Consider the following 5987-nt stretch of genomic DNA (forward strand, 5'->3'; position numbering starts at 1 on the left):
GGAGAGAGGGAAAGGAGAAATAGAGCCAAAGGAAGAGTTTTTGTCCAAACTTTTTTTAGCGCCCCCCCCCCCCAAAAAATGTTCCTCAGGATTTTGTAAATGTGAATAATGTGCTGCGGCTCAAAAAGGTTGGGAAACACTGTTATACTGTACTGGTGAACCTCCACTTAAATATTCCATGGTCACTATACAAAGGTATCGAGACCCTAGGAGTGCAAAGAGCAACAAAAATAAGGCGGCTGGGGGCTAAACTGTATGATGAATAGACCTAGAGCCATCTAGTCTAATGAAGGATTGTTTCAATACTTGAGGGGTTGCTAGAGAAAAGAGCAGAGCATCTGAGGACAGAACAAGCAACAATAGGGTGGGAAAGATCCAACCTGGAACTAAGTGAAAATTGCCAACACTGAAAACAATTTATCAGTGGAACATCTTACCTCTGGAAGTTGTGGGTGCTTCATCACTGGAGACTTTAAAGGAGACTGGACAGTCATTTTCTGGAATGGTGTAGGATCTGTTCGAGCAAAATGCTGGACTAGAACTCAAAGGATATTTTCCAACCCTATTATTCTATGTGATATGTATTACTTTTACTGTAATGTATGTAATCAAAAAGTGATCACATAATATATTTGCCTTGATTTATCTGAACCCAGCAATCATATATCAACCATACACCTCTCCGAATTTACAGTAATTCGGTCTCATGACCTGTTGATATACCTAATTATCCATCTCAATGTTTTTTGCTGCTCATTGACTACTCACTTGAAATAATCTACAAGTGCAGTAACCTCATCACTTAGAGAATCATCCTCTTTACTCAAAAATATTTTAAGCCTGTCCAAGTCCCTTTTTCCTATCCTTAAAATGAGTATAGATGCTCTCTACCTCACTGGAATCCTGTCTCCATAACTATTCCTCCTATGAAATATTTTACTTCTTTAAAAAGCCATTAAGATCTTGAAAACTAGGTTCACCTTGTCTCATCTGCCTGGGGGATAACTGACAGTAAATGTGGGATTTTGTCTTAACTATTCTTGATTTACTATACAGTACCCCAAAACAGCAAAACCCATTGCCAACTTCTTTGCAAATCTTCGAGCTTTGCCTTCTGATGCCCCAAAATTCTCAATTTAGCTTCCAAGCTCCTGTGAGAATTTTGAAAAATTATTTTATATTGCATCTGCCATACTAGCCTTTTCCATAGCTACAATTACCCATTTTCTAAAACCTGGCTTCACTTCACATATAGCACAACCCAGGTGACATTAAATTTATCCACCCAGCTTTTTATCCATTACTGCCAAATTATGCCAGGCTTCTATTATTACAAATATTTGGATTGGATCTCTTTTGAAAACATCTTGACCTGTAAGCTAATTAGCTTCCGATCTGGACACTCATCACAAAGCTGTAGTTCTTGCCAAAAAATGTTAAGTTGTATGCTTTTGATCTTTGTAGATTTGCAGGCAATCTTTCCTGGTAAATTACTTCAATTGAGCATTTAATTATTACATCATACTTATCCAAAGCAAGTGTAATTGTCTATGATGTAACTGAATCTATATTTATTGAAGTGTCAAAACAATGCTGTATTTCCCAATACTTTTATATCAACTTCATTTTTGTACCTTTATATTAACTTAATTGAAGTTTTTGACAAGCCAGAATTCCACTCTATTCCTTGTATATTGGACTTTTACTCAAATTCTACTTCCAGACTTGGAATTTCATAATTATCTCCAATCCAGGGACTAATGAGGCCCAACCCTGCTTGGCATCACCAATTCCATCCTGCTGTCTAGCACTTGTCCAAATTCTAAAATCAAGCACACTATTCCAGAGTTGAATTTTAGGACAATGGCATGTAATGCAAATTGTTTTACGAACCAGACTTGACTTACAAGTTAACTCTTTTAAGTTATGATTCAAAGTTAAACTGTGCGTAGTAAAATGTATTTCATTAAATCTGAAGTATTAACCCATCTCTCACAAAATTTCATTTAGAATTAATAAAAAGCTTCCATAGAATTTCGCTATTATTTTGGACGTGGGAAATGTTTTTAAAAGGCATTACTTTCTTTTGTGGAATTAAATTTACACTCCATGTCCATTCATATTAGGATAATTAACTCAAAGAACCTCCAGCAATCTGACAGGACCCATAAGAAGTATATGTTCTCTTGTATTACCCCATCAACATCCATGTGGTTCGTTTGCTATTTCTGAAAATCTAGCTTTTCTCCCAGGTCGGGTTAGGCTGGATGTTCTTCCAGGTTTCAAAAGTGAATCCAAATTTTTTTGGATTAGGTCAGTAATTATGAAGGTACAGTACTTTTTAGTTTTATAGTTCTTATATCCATTATCACTGAGCATCTTTATGGAGTTGTGTGACCTTCTAATTTAATAATTAATTTTTCCTCAGTATTTTCCTCAGATGAGTATTTTCCTAGTGTAAGATTTCTAATTTTCATGTATCACAGAATAAGGAGTCTTAACACTATGTATTAATATACTGAGATGCTAATTTCCATCTTACACTTTATTTTTAAAGGACCTGAAAAGATGGCATTATTGACAATGTTTAAATGTTACAAGGATAATGTGGGTGAGAATGCTGTGCTGGACCTAGAAAAACAGTTTGGTAGATTACTTCAACTACTTTTGGGGGCAATTCACACATTCCCTTAATTTCAGAAAATCACAAAACACAATCTTTTTATTAATATTAAAGCTTGTGATTTATTGAAAATACTAAGTTATACATGGTTGCTCTGTTTAAAGCTCATTTTGCCAACAGTGGAAGAAAAAATACTTACAGTATGACGCCATTTAATCAAAATTATTTTAGATGCAAAAATATTGATCACCACACCAGTGCAACTGCTGCTCCCAAATTGAGAAGGGGCCTTAAGTTGCTGCAGATTCTTGCCCCACCAACCTCAACAGGCCGGGACAAGTGCAATACCACAGATTTAATACAGCATTGCAACTGATCCCAACCTGTGTAGAAAGGGGTACAACTTAGTATACTTTCTTGCCTTTTCACTGCCACAGTCAGTTTTGCATGGATTTGCACAGCAGAGTATCATACAGCTGGATGCAAACCTGCAAAACTAACCAGAGAACAGTGTTCAACAGCCATTAAAAGGAGAAACAGGGAAAACCAGGATAGATTTGAAGTTTTTTAGCTAGTAGTACTTCAAGTGCTCCTAATGCAGTAGATTATGAAACACTACCTGCACTATAAGCACTTTAGTGCTACAGGAGCTGTTTAGGATCACTTGTACTGTGGAGGATAGCCTAAATTAACTCACAATGTAGACATGAAGATAATAACAGGCCACAATCAGTTTTGCATAGATTTGCACAACTACATTCTTCCTGTAGTGCAACTATGCAAAACTAACAGAAGACTGCAAGACACTATTAAATTTTATTTTGTGTTAAGTGACTGGAAGAAAATACAACTTTTTATGCCAGAAGGAGCACTTAGGGCAGTAGATGCTAATCTATTTCACTATCTGCACTAGATGCACCTTAGAACAAAAAGCAGTTATTGTGTGGTAGCCACTGTGGAGTAAATTCTGAAATGCTTTGAATCGCTTGCCAGCATAATGCTACAAGTGCCTTCACTGCAGTAGGTTCTATAAATCACTACCTGCACTGTAAGCACTTTGACATTATTCTAACATGACCAGGATCTTCTTATTTCAAACATTTTTTCACCTGACAAAAAGAAAATCAAAGTTTCCATTAATTTTCAGTAGAAGCAAATAGATATACATAAAACACATCACTTATTGTAAAAAAAAAACTAACTTCTTCAGCAGAGGTATCAAAACATTTTATAGATCTAACTAGCAGAGCTTGAATAATTCATTGAACTGGATATCTATTACATGGTCAAACTTAAAAAGTTTTAACCATACTGTTTCATTAAAATAAATGATCAAAGTTATAGACCAAAATGAACATACATCCTTTATCAAATTCTATTTATAAACCAATGTTCAATACTGCATTTTGAATTTTTTTAAAATTAACGTTTATAGGTCTGGCCTAAGCCAGTACACACTTACACAGTACCTTTCCACCAGCCTTTTGTAAGTTACTTTACTCTATTCTCAACAATAGTATCACATGTAACTGAACATTTATCAACACCTGTTGCTTCTAGATAAGCAATTCTTTCCCATGAATACTGAAAGATTTCACATTTAATCAATTAAAAGATGTCCAGTTCATGAATGCAATATTTAATACTTTCAAAGTAAAAATGAAAGCAGTTTCAGGCACATTTAGATTTAAAAGTTTGGGCTAGTGACTAACAGGCAAAGAAAGAGCAGAGGTCCCCCTTATATATTACATTTTTATTTCTTTTTGTACCGATGCTGCCTTCCAAGTGACATTTTCCTCAAGGCGAACAACTCCCGAGTTCTCTTCAGCCAAGTTAATGCCAGAAAACATGCTGTGAAACTTACTCCTGCGTTCCACCTCCGTTGCTTGAGCTTGCAGGGCGAAAACATCCGAGTCCTGTTCGCTCCGCTGCCGTAGAGATGATAAAACCAGGCGACCTTTTGTAACAGCCTCTAGCGCGGAGAGGGAGGAAACCGGGGTTTCTTTCTTTCTCCTCCGCCCCGTCTTCTCTCCGCCTTTCAACTTCGAAGGCGCCGCACCTAACGGCAAGACAAACAAGAAAGTTAAGTTATTCGCCCGCGGGGCGGCCCCGAGCAAACGACCGGCTAACGGGGAACCGCTGGCGGGAAGCAGCCGGGAAAACACAATGGCGCCCCCCGAGCCGGGCTCGCGGCTTCTCCGGAGCAGCACGTGCTGCGCGCCGGACCCGAAGGCCGGCATGGGCGCCAGGGGGCGCTGCGGCGGCAGGTCAGGAGCACGGCAAACCAGCGCAGCGCACTTCGCTTTCCTCGCCCCGCTGCCTTTCCCTCCACCCCCGCCGTTCCAAGGCCCGGGCTTGTACTTCCTTTTCGCGTCCTCCTCAGGCCCGGACCCCACACACGCGTCTTCCCTCAACCGGGGAAGGCCTCCCCACTTCGCCCCATTCTCGTCCGCTGACTGCCGCCCGGGCACCGGCGGCTCCCACATGGCCGAGGCCTAGTGAGGAACAATCGGCCTCAGCACGCGCAGCCGCCGCCATGTCCCGGCCCCGCCCCCCTCGTCAACATGGCGCCGCCGCCGCCGCGGCCCCGCAAACCGCCGGCGACTTCGCACTTTCTCTTCGGAGCTCCGACTCCCGGGTGCGGTTCGGCACCAGGCATCGGAAAGGCCGGGAGCGGGCCTGGGAAAGGAGGCGGTGAAAAGAGTGCGGTGCTCGGCCCGGCGGGCCCAGGGAAGCGAGACCGCCCCCGCCCCTCCCAGAACAAAAGCCCACGCGGAGAGGGCCGGATGACCTCCCGCTTTCTCTTTCCACGGTCCGCTTCTCTCAACGCGGCTCGGGCCGCAAACCTTCCGCCCCCCTCTGGCCCGCTTCCCTTTGCCCGCGTGGGGGAAAAAGCTCGCTCGCCCCATGTGCCCGCCCGCCAGCCAGCGCCGCTTTTGTTCTGAGGGAGGCAAGTCGGAAAGGCCAGGCCGCCAACCCCGTCACAGCGCGGTGGACTTACCTCGGCCCCTCGGCCGCCTTCTTTCCCAAGCCCGACCGGGGAGGAGGCGGCGGTTGCCGCCGAGCGGCCTTTTCAAATCTCCCTCATTCCGGCCCCGCCCGCCCCCGCGCGCGTGGCCGACTCCTCGTCGCGCGGGAGGCGCCGTCGCCGCCGTTTGCGCGCGCGCGCACCGAGGGACGGACGGACTCCCTCACCGGCCATGCGCCCGACCAACCCCCCCCCCCCCCCCAACAATACTCTTTCCCGGGCAAGCTTCGACCCGCTCCTGCCACCAAGCCCGCCGAGGTCGGCAAAGAGCCCGTAACTCACCCCGCAGCCAACCGCCGCGACCGTCGCCTGCCCCACCCCCTTCTCCCGCTTCTT

The 5987-nt window shown here is 43.8% G+C and overlaps 1 long non-coding RNA gene across 1 annotated transcript; it reads right to left on the reverse strand.

Moving 5' to 3' along the window:
- Positions 1-2719: 2719 nt before the first annotated feature.
- Positions 2720-5718, reverse strand: LOC139167388 (uncharacterized). The gene is made up of 3 exons (XR_011559121.1): positions 5625-5718; positions 4373-4682; positions 2720-3732 (listed from the first exon to the last, which is right to left on the reverse strand). It is a non-coding gene; the product is annotated as an uncharacterized lncRNA (long non-coding RNA).
- Positions 5719-5987: the final 269 nt, after the last annotated feature.

This window comes from Erythrolamprus reginae, chromosome 4 (assembly GCF_031021105.1).
Source record: "Erythrolamprus reginae isolate rEryReg1 chromosome 4, rEryReg1.hap1, whole genome shotgun sequence".
In the NCBI taxonomy this organism is placed as follows: domain Eukaryota; kingdom Metazoa; phylum Chordata; class Lepidosauria; order Squamata; family Dipsadidae; genus Erythrolamprus; species Erythrolamprus reginae.